This window comes from Pan troglodytes, chromosome 5 (assembly GCF_028858775.2).
Source record: "Pan troglodytes isolate AG18354 chromosome 5, NHGRI_mPanTro3-v2.0_pri, whole genome shotgun sequence".
Lineage (NCBI taxonomy): Eukaryota > Metazoa > Chordata > Mammalia > Primates > Hominidae > Pan > Pan troglodytes.
In genome coordinates, this window is record NC_072403.2 from 48,970,640 (window position 1) to 48,987,491 (window position 16,852).

Sequence of the window (16,852 nt, forward strand, 5' to 3'; positions counted from 1 at the left end):
AGGAGCCCGGGGGTCGGGAGGCTGGCGAAGCCTCCAGGGACGCGGTCAGGGTACCCCTCCCACTCGCGCCGCGGGGACGCATTTCCAGCCTCCCGGAGTTTTTCTGGTCTGAGCCGAGAGTTTGCTCGAGAACTGCCGAGAGTTGCTGGCTCTCGGGCCCAGATGGGGAGTTTCTTGTCGGGGGAGAAAAGACCATCCGCACCCACCGTGGGGAGCGCGATGGAGAAAAAGGAATTCCCCACCCCACCCGGCAGGGTCGGCCCAGGTAAGAGTTGCTGGTTTGGGGCCCGATGCCGGACAGACCTGCGGCGCGCAAAGCGCGGAGCTTTGTTACCTACGCCGACCCGACGCTCCCGGCTTCCCTCCTCCGAGTTCCTGGGCAAAGCTGAGACCCCAGATGGCCCTGCGGGTGAGGGCGGAAGAAGGGAAGAGTTAGGGGCCGCCCCCATCCATGGCCTCTAGCTACTGGTCTGGAACCCTGCGCCCACTCCGTGCCAGGGCCGAATCCGGGGATCCGAGGGTCCCAGGCTGTCGCGGTGACTAATGTGTGAAGGCCGCTGCCAAAATCGGGCATGGCCTGGCTGCAAAGGTGCGGACGGGATTTGTTCTGCTCCTTCCTGGATTTCCATCCTGGCTGTCCTCACAGAGGAAAGGAAGTATTTCTAAGGGAAGAAAGGCAAAAAGAGCTCATTCTGGCTTTTCTTGGGGGGGGGGGGGCTTAGCATTTTAACGAGGGTGTGGCCCTCATCACCAGGGCAGACAGCACCGCCCCCCCAACTCCCGCAGCTTTTATTTCCTGGCTTGGTCACACCTAAGAGTCATCACTGAGGTGTTGAAGTGCCTTACAGGAAAGCACCAAGCCACCCGCACATCCCAAATAGCCCGGACTGGAAATAAAGCCCCCGACCCTCCACAACACTCCTTGGTGGTCCTCGAAGCAGCTTTCTCTTGGGGAGCTCTGTCGAGGAGACCTGTCCTAGGTGATCACCTTCCATCTCCTTTGAAGGTGGCAATGGGAAGGGCATGGGTAAGGAATTGCCTTTCTAATATCTTTCTGGCCTGCCAGCTGTGGAGGGGTTTTGGTGCTGGTGGAATCAACATCTCCCCTGCCCCCAGTTGTAAAAGGAGAGGTAAATGTAACCCAGGAAAGAGACCAATCTCCAGGGATTTGGAGGAGGTGTTTCTGGAGTTGCCCCATTTTTCTTGTGATGTGTGTGGTGGTTATTGCTCGTGGCAGAATCCACATCTGCTCCCAGAGGAAGTATGGAAGTTTTTTTGCACAGCCAGGATGGGGGCCCAGCCATCTGGGCGAGCAGCCCAAGCTCACAGGCCCCCTGGCTGTCCTGGTTGGGTTTTGGTGTGTGGGTCTGCCCAATGAGGCTGCCTTCACTGCTGCTGTTCAGGGTACTAGAGTCAAGGGGAGTTTCTGGTGAAGATGGGGCTCTTGCTCAACAAATGCTAAATTCCTAAATTCCTTCCATGAGAAGATGACTCTGATGTTAATTGACTTAATCTGGTGACTGGTTGGTGTTTAGTGTGTGTGTGCGCGTGTGTGTGGGGGATCCTGTTGGGGGAAGTTAGGGCAGGCTGAGGGCTTAGGACAGGAGGTCTGTAGTCTCCTCAGGGGGGATGTCTTGTGCTCAATAAAGGAACATTTTAATGAGAGCCTTAAATCAATTCCACCAAATGTGCCTTGTTGTGAAACCTGTCCATGTGCTGTAAACAATTTCAGTGGAGGCCGAGGCGCCTGCTGGCTTCTAGTGAAATCCTGGGACTCAACCCACCCCCAGACGCATGACTTCAGGGGGCAACGGTTTTTTAATAGATCACAGTAGATTTTTCCATCTCATTGTTTAACTGTGTAATTAACTGGAGTTGTAGTGAGATCCCACTGTTAATAAGGCTGGAGTAAGGAACCTAGGCTGGCTAGGTTTGTGGATTAGACCATTTTAAAGTCTGGGTAATTATGCCATAAATGGCTGAGTTACTTTCCAAACTTTGAGATGCTGTTGTAATAAATATGGTGGAGGAGGAGGAGGCTTGATGTTTGAAACTATGGATTCTTAACCCCAACCTCTTGTACAGTCAGCTGTGGTCACTTCTCATTCCCATTCCCATCCCCCTCCCTGGTTTCTTTCCTCCGGGCTCTTGTTTCTTTGGGGAAATTGAGTCGTCATGTTCTGGGATAGGCTGTCTGCAGATTCCTCAAGGCTCTGCAGCCTGTAATTCAGGCCTAGGAGTTGCTTTTATTAGTGATGGCTTTTCTCAGCTGTTGGGAAGTATGGTGGCAGGGCAAGGGTGCTCTTCTTGTCACTTGTCAAATGATATACTCAAACTCCTGGTGTTCAGAGCAGCATTGAGTGGTGGACAGAGCTCAAGCAATGGAGATAAAGTATGGTCCTTCCTTGGCATCTGCAGGGAATTGGAATAGGACTCCCTGAGAATAACAAAATCCAAGGGTGCGGCCGGGCGCGGTGGCTCACGCCTGTAATCCCAGCACTTTGGGAGACCGAGGCGGGCGGATCACGAGGTCAGGAGATTGAGACCATCCTGGCTAACACGGTGAAACCCTGTCTCTACTAAAAATACAAAAAATTAGCCAGGCGTGGTGGCGGGTGCCCGTAGTCCCAGCTACTCGGGAGGCTGAGACAGGAGAATGGCCTGAACCCGGGAGGTGGAGCTTGCAGTGATCATGCCACTGCACTCCAGCTTGGGCGAGATCGTGCCGAGATCGTGCCACTGCACTCCAGCTTGGGTGACAGAGCGAGACTCTGTCTCAAAAAAAAAAAAAAAAATTCCAAGGGTGCTCAAGTCTCTTATATAAAATGGTATCGTATTTACATATAACGTACACACAACTTCCCTGTATACTTTTGTTTTGTTTTGTTATGAGACAGGGTCTCCTCTATCACCCAGGCTAGAGTGCAGTGGCACAATCCTGGCTCACTGAAGCCTCAAATTCCTGGGCTCAAGCAGTCTTCCTGCCTCAGTGCTCTAAAGTATGAGGATTACAGGCATGATCCACTATGCCCAGCTTCTCCTGTATGCTTTAAATCATCTCTAAGGGCCAGGTTTACGCCTGTTATCCCACCACTTTGGGAGGCAGAGGGAGGAGGATCGCTTGAGCCCAGGGGCTCAAGACCAGCCTTGGCAACACAATGAGACCTCCACCTGTACAAAAAAAAAAAAAATTTCCAGGCATGGTGGCACGTGCCTGTGGTCCCAGCTGCCCAGGAGACTGAGGTGGGAGTATTGCCTGAGCCCAGCAGGTTGAGGCTACAGTGAGCCATGGTTGTGTCACTGCACTTCGGTCTGGGTGACAGAGTTCAAAAAAAAAAAAAAAAAAAGGGCGGGATGCAGTGGCTCACGCCTGTAATTCCAGCACTTTGGGAGGCCGAGGTGGGCGGATCATGAGGTTAGGAGAGCGAGACCATCCTGGCTAACATGGTGAAACCCCATCTCTACTAAAAATACAAAAAATTAACCGGGCGTGGTGGCAGGTGCCTGTAGTCCCAGCTACTTGGGAGGCTGAGGCAGGAGAATGGCGTGAACCCGGGAGGCAGAGCTTGCAGTGAGCCGAGATTGCACTACTGCACTCCAGCCTGGGTGTCAGAGCGAGACTCTGTCTCAAAAAAAAAAAAAAATCTGTAAATTACTTGTAATACCTATTACAATGGAAATGCTATGTAAATAACTGTTGTATTCTTTAATTTGTATTCTTTTTTATTGTTGTATTGTTTTTAATTTTTATCTTCCCCCAGTGTTTTTGATCCTCTGTTGAGGGATGTGGAGCCCAGGGATAAGGAGTATATCTGGCAAAGCAGCAACTCAGACTCATTGGCAGGCCCTGTGGCCCTGGATGAACCTCTTAGCTTCTCAGCCTCTTCTATAAAGGGACATCCTAGAGTTGTGCTGAGGATTAAGTATAATGAAGTAGGCCGGGTGCAGTGGCTCACATCTGTAATCCCAGCACTTTGGGAGGCCAAGGCAGGCGGATCACCTGAGGTCAGGAGTTCAAGACCAGCCTGGACAACATGGTGAAGCCCCGTCTCTACTAAAAATACAAAAATTAGCTGGGTGTGGTGGCACACACCTCTAATCCCATCTACTCAGGAGGCTGAGGCAGGAGAATCACTTGAACCCGGGAGGCGGAGGTTGCAGTGAGCTGAGATCTCGCCGCTGCACTCCAGCCTGGGCAACGGAGCGAGACTCCGTCTCAAAAAAAAAAAAAAAAATACACACACACACAGCCCTTTCTTGGTCTTCCCTCTGTGGTGTGCTTCAAAGATTCCTTCAGCTTTACAGTCATTCCCAACAATAGACATTTTACCTACTGGGACCCTCCATTCAAGTCGAGCTGGAATATTTGCCATCTCCTAACACATATCTGGTTTTCTCCCACCTTTCTTTCCTTCGGGCCAGTCCCCGGTTGTACATTGCCTTCTCCTGTCTCTCTGTTGCCCAGCCCCACCGCCTCTTCTTCCCTGAAGCTGTCCTGTCTCTCCTGCCAGAAGGTAGACACTGTAGAACTTCTGGACTGTCATTCTTGCGACACCATCCATATTTTTGCCCCTATTGGGTTTTGTTTTAATTTACTGAAGGGCTCCCCCATGGAGTTTAGTACAGTACTTATTTATAATGGGTTCTTATGTAGGTGGTTTTTTTGTTTGTTGTTTGTTTGTTTTTGTTTTTTTTGAAATGGAGTCTGCCTGTGTCTCCCAGGCTGGAGGCATTGGCACGATCTTGGTTCACTGCAACCTCTACCTCCCGGGTTCAAGTGATTCTCCTACCTCAGCCTCCTGAGTACCTGGGTTTACAGGCGTGTGCCACTGCACCCAGCTAATTTTTGTATTTTTAATAGAGACGGGGTTTCCCCATGTTGGCCAGGCTGGTCTCGAACTCCTGACCTCAGGTGATCTGCCCACTTCAGCCTCCCAAAGTGCTGGGATTACAGGCGTGAGCCACTGCACCCAGCTGATATAACAGGTCCTCATGTAGGTTTATTTAAAAAGTGAATAAACCATTTGGGTGCAGGGCAGAATGATCAAGGGTGGAGTTAAATATCCCCTTGTGTCCTAGGCATGGGGAGTCTTTTGCACCCTCCCCAGCTTCTTTGGGTTGGGGTTGCCTGTTCCTCCTTGCACCTGCTCTACGGTGACCAAATTAAGGATCAGACCTTCCTTCCCTGATCCTGGGCTGGCTGGTTTTGGTGGTGGTTTTTCTCAGTTTTGATGTGGTGGGTCTTCTAGCTTTCTCCAAGTTCTGTGCGTGGGTAAGCACCGCTACATATGAAGCTGACTGCAACTTAAAAACTGGTGCTAAAGTTGCTTCCTCAGAGAACTGGGTAGGGGCCTAGAGTATCTATAACTGTGCTACTTGAAGAAAGACCCAGGGCCACGTGGCATCAGCATTCCTGGGAGCATGAATCAGAATCGCAATCTGCAATTTATTTATTTATTCTTTTTGAGATGGAATCTCACTCTGTCGCCCAGGCTGAAGTGCAGTGGCACGATCTTGGCTCACTGCAACCTCCACTTCCTGGGTTCAAGCGATTCTCCTGCCTCAGCCTCCTGAGCAGCTGGGATTACAGGCGCGCACCACCACGCCAGGCTAATTTTTTTATATTTTTAGTAGAGACAGGGTTTCACCATGTTGGTCAGGCTGGTCTCGAACTCCTGACCTCATGATCCGCCCACCTCAGCCTCCCAAAGTGCTGGGATTACAGGCGTGAGCCACCGTGCCCTGCCGCAATCTGCATTTTAACAAGATGCTCAGGTGACTCTGTACCCCAGAGTTCCAGAAGTCCTGGCCTAGGCATCCTTCTTTATACAGAATCTCAAGGCACAGAGCTTTCCTGTTGCAACAGTATAAATTGGGAGCTGAGATGCTGCACAGTATTTGAAGATTTGCTTTAAATAACTCACTTTATGTGAACACTCCTTGGGGTGATGTGTACGCTTTAAAATTACCTCCTTTGGGTTTAAATTGAATTAGATTTTGTCAAGAAATTTCTCCATTAAATGTGTGACTCTCGGAAGTCTGCAATATTCAGCCTGATGTTTAGCTCCTCTCAGAACCTCAGCTTTTCCTAGAGGAGAATATGGCTGATTTTATAACGAAAGCCAGTGGAGAAACTGGATTTGTTAGGCAGAAATTTGGTCGACAGACAACTTTTCAGGAATACATTTGGCTCATAAAGGGAGGCATGTCTCAGCTGGGCTTTGACAGCTGTAGTGTTGTTAGTCTTTGGAGCATTTCATATTCTGGAGTGAGGGGGTTTGTGTGAGTCTGTGTTTAAGCCAATGCAGCTTCTGTGAGACTCGTCTGGGACAGAGGTTGGCCGGTTCAGACTCTAATATTGGAGCCAAGAGCAGTTTGGGGCCAAGGATTCAGTCTTTGGTGTTTTCCTGATGGAAGAAAGGGTCATTAAACAGGGTTGGGTGTCCTTGGCCTGTGTCCCTCAACCTCCTGCTCTCCCTAACCTCAGTAGATGCCTCTCTGCTGCTGTGCCCGGGCACTACCCCTGGCCAGAGCCACGTGGTGGGGTTATAGTCTTGGGGCCCACAGTTGCTGGCACTGGCCCTCACCTTGCCCTGGAGCTGCCGCCTGCCCTTCTCCTGATTCCTGCTCTGGCCCCCATCTGCCTGGTCCTTCTTCTGAGGGTGTGAAAGTCCTGCCATTGTAGCTGGTTAGAGTCCTATGTTGGAATTCTCTTGAGTTCACTGCTGAGCCCCCTGGCGCTTTGGTGGAGCTGGCCTGAGAGATGCCACAGCTAATCAGCGGTTTGAGGAAGCCCTCTGTAGTATGTCACTTTTTCCATCCTCTTTTCTTCTCTGCATTTAGGCCGTTTCCCTCCCAATAATGTTACACAAACAGCAGTGGGGCAGGGAGGAAGCTTGGTTCGAAGGGCTGACACACACACAGGCGCCTTTCCCCTCTCGCAACTTGGTTTTACATTGCTAAACTCTCATCTGCTGTGTGCATTAACTGGGGTATGTGTTGAGTGAACGCTCAGGTGACTAGAACGTCATCCACCAGGTGTCCTGCAGATCCCAAGCCCCTGTTAGAAGTGTAAGCCTTGATAAGCGGGATATGCACTCACAGGTTTAGGTGTGTATGTAATTTCTGAAGACAAAGCCCCGAGTCGCGGGGTAGGGATTGTAAGTTACATATTAGGAAGGTGTAGATATGTGTTTCTCAAATTAGAGTGGAGAGTATAGGGCAGGTCACCAAAGTATTGATGAAAAGTTTAGTTTCCTGGGCCTTACTGCAGACCTGCCCATCAGAATTATTGAGGGAGAGGCCAGAAAATGCATTTTATTTATTTGTTAGATTATGTTGCTGTTTTTGAATAGCTGATCCAGTTACATAGGCCAGATTTCAAAAGGAAACTGCATTTTAATTTTTATTTATTTATTTTCGAGACAGGTTCTCACTCTGTCACCCAGGTTGGAGTACAGTGGTGCAATCACAGCTCACTGCAGCCTTGTCCTGTTGGGCTCAAGTGATTCTCCCGCCTCTGCCTCCCAAGTAGCTGGGACCACAGGTGCATGCCACCATACCTGGCTAGTTTTTTAAATTTATTTTTTATCTTTAATAGAGACGAGGTCTTGCTGTGTTGCCCAGGCTGGTGTTGAACTCCTGGGCTCAAGCTATTCTTCTGCCTCTGCTTGCCAAAGTGTTGGGATTACAGGCGTAAGCCATCACGCCCAGCCTGGAAACTGCATTTATAAAGAGCTTCCTGGAGATTCTTACCTACGCTTAAGTGTGAGAACCACTGGGTAGCCATAAGGAGAATTTATCAGTCTGAAGCGGAGGTGTGGTGTTGAGAAAAAGGGTGATATTAATAGTGGGGGGCTTAGGAGGGAGTTCATTCAAAGTGCTTCAGTGTCTTCTATGGGTGAAGCTGTCTGAGGAGGCATGGAATGCAGGAAGAAGACAAGATGGAGAAACGTGAATCAGATGAAGTATGAAAGACACCATTTGGTAAAGTGCTAAGTAGAATAGAAGAACATTCTAGAATGTGTGGGATGGTAAGTCTGAGATGTAGGAGCAAATAGGGGGTGGGAGGGCTTCAGAGAGGAGAGAAGACCCTACATTGCTGAATAGATGTAGTCAGTGACAGCCTCAGAATGATGAATAGATGTAGTCAGTGACGGCCTCAGAATGATGTAAAGTCATCGGACCAGGATTCTGAAAACCTGGGTGGTATTGTTCTAATATCACATGGCAGCCACAAGTGATGAAGTAATAGAAGAGACATCTATAGACCTGTGACACCAGTTTTTCTGTATTCTGGTCCTGGCTCAATTGCTGCATACCCACATGACCCTGAGCTGGTTAGTTAACCTTTCTGAGCCTCAGTTTCCTCGTGAGCACAATGCAAGTGATGCTGTTGCCTGCCTTGCTGGCCCCTGTGAAGTTGTGATATAATGCTCTTCAACTGTGGAAATGGGTGACCCCTGGGAAGCAGCCCCTCTGGCTAGCCCTGATGGTTCTTCCCAGAGACTGTCCTGGCCAGCCGTTTCCTTTTGAGGGGTCAGCCTTTCTTTTTTGAGATGGAGTTTCTCTCTGTTGCCCAGGCTGGAGTGCAGTAGTGCGATCTCCACTCACTACAACCTCCACCTCCCGGGTTCGCGCCATTCTCCTCCCTCAGCCTCCCGAGTAGCTGGGATTATAGGTGCCCGCCACCACGCCCGGCTAATTTTTGTATTTTCAGTAGAGACGGAGTTTCACCATATTGGTCAGGCTGGTCTTGAACTTCTGACCTCGTGACCCACCTGCCTCAGCCTCCCAAAGTGCTGGGATTACAGGCATAAGCCACTGTGCCTGGCCAGAGGTGTCAGCCTTTATTTCCAGCCTTCTGACCCTAGAATGGTTTGCCAAAGGCTCAACAAAGTCCCTCTTGACTAGCAGCCTTAGAAATGGTTTTCTCATTTGGGCTGGGTGCGGTGGCTCACGCCTGTAATCCCAGCACTTTGGGAGGCTGAGGCATGTGGATCACCTGAGGTCGGGAGTTCGAGACCAGCCTGACCAAAATGCAGAAACCCCATCTCTAGTAAAAATATCAAATTAGCCAGGCGTGGTGGCGCATGCCCGTAATCCCAGCTACTCAGGAGGCTGAGGCAGGAGAATCGCTTGAACCCGGCAGGCCGAGGTTGTGGTGAGCTGAGATCGCGCCACTGCACTCCAGCCTGGGCAACAAGAGCGAAACTCTGTCTCAAAAAAAAAAAAAAATACATGGCTTCCTCATTCAAAAGCACAAGTTTTCTAAATGGGTCTCAGTATTCCAACAGCAGCCCAGAAATGTGGGAGCCACACACAGCCACATTTTCCTGGTGGGAATTCTCCCTCTCTCTTTGTCTCAATAGCAGATTCTCCCAAGGGGTGGGTTGGTGCTGGTTCAGGGCCACTGTCTCTCCTGGCATGCTGAGGTTCTCAGGGAGTGGGTAGTGAACTGTGCTTCAGGCAGCCTAGGCAGACTTTTATGATACCCAAGGGAGGGGTTTTTATAATCACTGGATGACTGTGGGGGTTTCCCCAGTCAGCGACTCTGTTAATTTGTGGGAACTTCTGTCTGTGCTGTGGGGAGTTTCCTGAGATTCTGTGTGGCCAAGGGCAGTGGGCTCTCCCTGGGGGTGGTTATGGGGGCCCGCATGGGCACTATCATGTACAACCTCCCCTCCAGGAGACACTCTGGCTTTTTTTTTTTTTTTTGTCTCCTCCTTGGGGTGGTGGCGGGGCAATGAGGGGAACGCTTGTCTGCTTTGGGACTGCTGAGGTGTCCCAGCAGCTAGCTCGTATGGTACCTTTGTGCACATTACAAATAAGTACTCCCAGTCGTGGGCGCAGTGGCTCACTCCTGTAATCCCAGCACTTGGGAGGCAGAGGCAAGTGGATCACTTGAGCTCAGGAGTTTGAGACCAGCCTAGGCAACAAGATGAAACCCTGTCTTTACAAAAAATACAAAAAAACTAGCTGGGTGTGGTGGTGCACGCCTGTAGTCTCAGCTACTCAAAGGCTGAGGCAGGAGGATTGCTTGAGCCTGGGAGGTCAGAGCTGAAGTGGGTGAGCTGTGATGTGATTGCACCACTGCACTCCAGCCTGGGCAACTGAGCGAGACCCTATCTCAAAAAAACAAAAAAACAACAACAAAAAAACCCTTCCTCCAGGTAGATGCAGTCCTGCACCAGGGTTTAGGCAGTATTTCAGTGTTGACTCTTTGGTCAGACATCTTGAGCAGTGCACAACCTGTACAGTCAAAGGTGGCTGTTCCATTGGCATGAAGGCCTTGCAGCTGTGGCTCTTTGTTTCCCAGCTGATGGGCCAAGATGATTTTGATGCCTCTGTTCTAAAGTCATGTTTCAAGTGAGCCCTCTTCACTACTGTTCTGCCTCCTATGGTGGTGGGATGGGGCAATCCTGCCTGTAACATACAATAGGAGAAGCCGGTGAGGGTGGAGCCCCATTACTGTACCCACCCCACATTGTATATCTGTGGCTGCTGAAGTCTTGACCTGTTTCTGGGCCCCTTCCCTGTGAGAGGATTTTGCTGTCTTGCAGATACAGGCTCCTAGCCTTATGTGATAATTGGTGTGGAAGGCTGGCTGAATCCTTGGGAAGAGTGGGCCGCAGAGTTTATTTCACGTTTTATTTAGGAGCTTTCAGTTTTCCTTTCTCTTGTTTCCTCTCTCCCTGGGGACCTAGGGTCTCCAGGTAAAGTGTGTGGGCATTCCTGATTTAGAGGAATTCCTGCAAGAGAAGTGGCAGGACCTCAGTCCCAAAGGTAGGTCTTGGGTCTTGCTGAGCTCCAGCGCTGGGTATCCTGGTGATGTTCATACCTCTTGAGCCTGAGGAGGCACCAGGAGGAGCACTAGGGTCAGTGTTGGAAGACATGGACTCTCCTTCCACATTTGCCTAAAACTGCCTGTGTGACCATGGGCAGGTCCCATCCTCTTCTCCAGGCTTCAACTTCAGAACAGAAGACCTTGGAGGGCCCTTGCTGAGGCTCACTCAGTGTGGCATCTCCAGCCTTGTTTCTGCCACACCTTACAGGCTCTCCTTACCCTGGGTTTAGGGAGAGCACTTTAATCTAAGGGCTGCTTTTTATTCTGGAGTCTCTAGTGCGTGGGCACAGATGTGTTTAGACTTGACCAACTGGTGATGTGGGTATTAGAGTATAATTTTCTGGGTGCAAAGGGTGCTGTAAAGATTTAGGAGGGAGAATATTTGACAGGGAAAGAAACTGAGGCACAAAAGTACGATCTGCCTAGCACTACAGAGCTGGTGAGGAATAGGGCTGAAGCCAGTGTGGTGGTTCACACCTGTAATCCTAGCACTTTGGGAGGCCAAGGCGGGAGGATTGCTTGAGCCCAGGAATTTGAGACTAGCCTGGGGAACATAGCGAGACCCCATCTCTACGGAATAGAAAATAAAAGAAAAATTAGACAGCAGTGGTGGCACGTGCCTGTGATCCCAGCTACTTGGGAGGCTGAGGTGGGAGGATCACTTGAACCTGGGAGGTCAAGGCTACAGTGAGCCAAGATTGCACCACTGCACTCCAGCCTGGGCAGCAGCGAGAGACCTTGTCTCAAAAAAACAAAGGTAGAGAGCTGAGACCAGAGTGCCAGTCCCTCCTGTGCCTTCACTTAGAGTCCTTGTATGTCCAGGTGTTACTGTGCTATGATATGCTGCACACATGGCCAATTGCCATGGCTCATACCTGTAATCCCAGCACTTTGGGAGGCCGAGGCGGGTGGATCATGAGGTCAGGAGTTCAAGACCAGCCTGACCAACATGGTGAAACCCCGTCTCCACTAAAAACACAAAATAAGCCAGCTGTGGTGGTGCATGCCTGTAATCCCAGCTACTCGGGAGGCTGAGGCAGGAGAATGGCTTGAGCCTGGGAGGCAGAGGTTGCAGTGAGCTGAGATCGTGCTACTGCATTCCAACCTGGGTGAGAGTGAGATGCCATCTCAAAATAAATAAATAAATAAATAAATAAAAAGAGTTATGGTGAAACTATATGTAATCTAAAAGGCTAGAACACTGTGCCTAAATCCCGATGGCTTGAGCTTTTCTCATGAACCCATGAGTCCTTAGCCTCCTCCTCCTGATGCTGCTGGAAGGTCACAGGCAGTTGCAGGCCCTGGCTTGTAGGTGCATTCCAGACTATTGCTTCCTGCTGGGAGATGTACGCTGAGCAGTGCTGTGGTGGAGACCACGTAGGAGGTAATAGAGTCATCCCCATAGTGGTTAATAGAGTTAGCCACCTCATACTACTTTTGTGTAGGTAGATGTGCCCACGCTTGGTGCTCCAGGCCCTGCCTCATAGTAGGGGCCTAATGATGTAGATTTCCCTTTAATTTCTGACTTTGGAGTCAAGTCTTTTAACCCTCAGGAGTGTTCAGGTGAGGTTGGATCATGACCTTGACATTCCGGGTGATGCCACTTTTCTTGTGCCAGGTGTATCTCTCTTTGGCTGAACTGTTGACCACTCTTGGTGATTCCACTGAGTTTGTTCTTCTGCTTCGGAGGTTCTCAGACTCCAGTGTGGGAACCTATGTTCTGTCACGGAAGGATGCAAAGGGACAACTCTGGTGATCTGATTCCATTGTAGCTCATCTGTTTACAAAGCTGGGCTGTTTCCCACCTAGAAGAAGAGGGAGAAGGCTCTGTCAGGCCAACAGTCTTAGAGAGTGCTAGGATGGCATTTGAGATCCAAACCTAATTTCCAGCCACCTGAAAAACAAAACAAATCACAAAGAAAACATTGTCTTACAGCCTCAGGGGGGAGAAAAAAAGGAAATGCTGTCGATCTCTTATAGTTCCAGCACAAAGAACAAAGCATTCTATCAGTTTAGTTCCTTTAGCAGATTAAACCAGTTGTTAAACTGACCAATTAAAAAAATGCCCAGCTACGCAGCAGCTTTTCTGCCCATGATCTGAGCTCCTCCTTTACCCCAGGGATCCAGGCCTCTTGCCGGAGGAGTACTGAGCGGGGTGGGGGGTAGCGGGGCTAGGCTGGGTCCTGGAACAGCCCTGGAGACCTGTAGGAAGGTCTCTCTCTCTCTCCTATCCCCCCTCCCCTTTAGCAAAACTTCTTAGAACAAAAGGCTGTTATTTAGTAAACACCTGCACCCTGTTTTGATGGAGTGTCCTGAGCTGTGCCATGGACTGGGAAAAACAGGGTGGGGACCTTGTCCTTTGTTACTGCCTATGTAAGAGGCTGGGGTGCTCTCAGGGGTTGTACAGCCTCCTGTGTCTTTCCTTACCCTCTTTACCTTTGCCTGAAGGGCCTTTGAACATGGCTTGAGAGATCCTGCGGAAGCCACCAAGCCAGCTTGCTCTGTCTCCAGACAGCAATTTTAGGCGAGTCTCCACTTGGGCCTTTGCAAGAGACTTCCTTTTCCAGGCACTGCACAGCTGCCGCTGGTGACCCAGAAAGGGGTAGGAGAGCGTGGGCTCAGCCTAGCCTTGGTGCGGGTGGCACCCCTCTCTGCCCCTTCCTACTCTGCCTGGATCAAAGGAGCCTCCTCAGGGAGCAGGAAAATACCTCTCCCAATAGCCCCACCAGTGAGTAAACAGCCAGGGCCTCTTGCAGCTTTTGAAGCTGGTGCTTCAGGCCTGGAGGAATGCAGAACATTTCATTTTAGGGGTGGACTTAGGTTTCCACTGCTGTCGGTATTTGCAAATTTGAAACAAATGCCCTCATTTAGCAGCAGGCAGGCTGAGCAGTAAACTGGGGCTGTTTAAGGGCGTTTATGATGGTCACAGGTATTTGTGGAGAGAGGGACCCCAGCAGGTTTGGGAAAAGATAGAGGGTTTATGGTTAGGTGGGTTGTACAAAGACCCTAGCCAGGTCTCCGGTGGAGGTTGTTGTTAGGTGGGCTTTGTCATAAAAAGCATTGCTGCCTCCTGCTCCCCCAGGAAGTATCTCCTTCTGGAAGACAAAGGGGTTTGGGATGGTGTTTATCCTCAGGGTCTGATGCTCAGGGCCTTGTCCCTCCCGCTTGGTTGCCAAAGTATCAGATTTCCAATGAATCCTTCCTTCTTCTACTCCCAGGACTTGAAAGGCTCGTTAAATGTGCTTTATATATAACAAGTTGGCTGAGAGGTTCCCCCCTCACTTCCAGCCAGTTTTGTAAGGAAGGAGCTAGGGAAACCTGTTTTCTTTTTTTTGTTGTTGTTTCTGGAAGTAGGACCTGTGAAGGTGCACTTGAAGAAAGACCCTGATTTTAGGGATCAGCCAAGTCAGGGTTATTTGCCTCTGATGGGTCAGCGTAACCAAGAAGGATCTGTCTGAAGCCTGGCTGCCCCCTCCTTGCTCCCTGCTTCCCAGGGAAATTCAGAAATCTGTTCAGGAACTGACTTCTGGCTCCACAGATTACTGGCTGAGAGACCTTAGTTTACTTCATTTCTCTGAGCTTCGGTTTCCTCTTTTTTTTTTTGGAGATGGGGTCTCACTCTGTCGCCCAAGCTGGAGTACAGTGACGTGATCTTGGCTCACTGCAATCTCTATCTCCTGAGTTCAAGTGACCCTGCTGGCTCAGCCTCCCAACTAGCTGGGACTACAGGCCCACACCACCATGGCTGGCTAATTTTGTATATTTTTGTTTTAGTAGAAATGGGGTTTCACCATGTTGGCCAGTCTGGTCTCCAACTCCTGACCTCAGGTGATCCACCCACCTCGGCCTCTCGAAGTGTTGGGATTACAGGCGTGAGCCACTGCGCCTGGCCGGTTTCCTCTTTTGTAAGATAGGAATAATAATACCAGTCTCGTTAGAGTTCTTGCAAGAGTTGAGTGAGATGGTACTGCATTTCATTAACTCTTAGATGTTTTTTCTTTTCACATTTGCACATCTTTGAAATTGGGATGTAACTTATAATTAATTACAGTAGTCACCCCTTATCCGTGGTTTCATTTTCTGTGGTTTCAGCTACCCATGGTCAAAAAATATTAAATGGAAAATTCCAGAAATAAACAACTTACAAGTTTTAAGTTTTATGCCATTCAGAGTAGCATGATAAAATCTCTTGATATCCCACTCCATCCCGCCCAGGACATGAATCATCCCTTTGTCCAGTTTATCGAATGTCAGGGTATCAGATGCTTGGGTTCAAGTAACTCTTTTTTTAATTTATTTTATTTTTGAGATGGAGTCCTGCTCTGTGGCCTAGGCTGGAGTGCAGTGGCGCGATCTCAGCTCACTCCAACCTCCACCTCCCGGGTTCAAGTGATTCTCCTGCCTCAGCCCCCTGAGCAGCTGGGATTACAGGCGCGTGTCACTACGCCCAGCTAATTTTTGTATTTTTAGTAGCGATGGGGCTTCACCATGTTGGTCAGGCTGGTCTTGAACTCCTGACCTCGTGATCCACCCACCTAGGCCTCCCAAAGTGCTGGGATTACAGGCGTGAGCCTCCATGCCCGGCCTACTGTGCCTAATTTATTTATTAATTTTTTAGAGATATGGTCTTGCTCTGTTGCCCAGGCTGGAATGCAGTGGTGCAATCATGGCTCACTGCAGCTTCGACCTCCTGGGCTCAAGTGATCCTCCCACCTCAGCCTCCCAAGTAGCTGGCACTACAGGTGTGTGCCATCACGCCCAGCTAAATTTTTGTAGAGATAGGCTCTTGCTCTGTTGCCCAGGCTGATCTTGAACTCCTAGACTCAAGCAATCCTCCTACTACCTCAGCCTCCCAAAGTGCTGGGATTACAGATGTCAAGTGCCTAATGTATAAACGAAACTTTATTGTAGGTATGTATATATAGGCATAAAACATAACATTTGGGGGTTGTTACTACCTGAGGTTTTAGGCATCCACTGGGGGGTCATAGAACATATCCCCCCCAGGACTGGGGGGACTACTGTATATAACATTGTGCCTTAGTTCAACTAGTACCACTTTGTCCTCTTGGTGCACATAAATAATGGAGCATCTTCTAAAATCAGTATATGTGAAGGACTTAGTCTGTGATACTGTGAATGCTCAGTAAAAGTTGGCTATAACTGTGATGGTTATCTATGGAGGTTATAACTGTGATGGTTATCTGTGGAGGTTATAACTGTGATGGTTATCTGTGGAGGTTATAACTGATGGTTATCTGCGGTAGTTATAATTGTGATGGTTATCTGTGGTGGTTATAGCTGTGACGGTTATCTGTGATGGTTATAACTGTAATTTACAGGCCTAGTTTTGCTTCCCATCTACCAGTAACTTTCAATAAAACCTGTTTTCCTTTTAGTCTGGCATGTAAATAACAAATGATGCTTAAGGCATAAAGCATCATGCTAAGTATTGTATGCATGTGTGCATGCTGATGGCAGGGGGGCGGGGTGACTTTAAGTCTTTATAAGGCAAGAGATGTTTACAAGAGGAGGTAGGTGTCCCTAAGAAGGCAAACAGTCTATCTATTATGGAAAGAATACAGTGACTCTCTGATGATAGGATCTCCTTTTTTTTTTTTTTTTTTTTTTTTTGAGACGGAGTTTCACTCTTGTTGCTCAGGCTGGAGTGCAATGGCACAATCTCAGCTCACTGCAATCTCCACCTCCCGGGTTCAAGCGATTCTCCTGCCTCAGTCTCCAGAGTAGCTGGGATTACAGGCGCCCACCACCACGCCCGGCTAATTCAAAGTCTCCATTTTGAAAGGCTGAGCTGGGGGACACTGGAGGTTCACTCCAGGAATGGATTGCTGGTAGGTGAATCAAGACAGAATCTGGAGAGAGTGATTAACAAGACAAGGATACAGAGAAGACCAAAGAGAGGCACACAGTAAATGTCAGGAGCTCAGAGGATGGAGACCTGGGTCAGGCAGGCAGGAGACGGACAGGAGATGGTAGCGTTTTCTT

The 16,852-nt window shown here is 49.4% G+C and overlaps 1 protein-coding gene across 4 annotated transcripts in view; it reads left to right on the forward strand.

Annotated features, from left to right (window-relative positions):
* PTK7 (protein tyrosine kinase 7 (inactive)) overlaps positions 1-16,852 on the forward strand; it is an 85,429-nt gene that overhangs the window by 454 nt on the left and 68,123 nt on the right. The gene's annotated exons all lie outside the window — the stretch shown is intronic.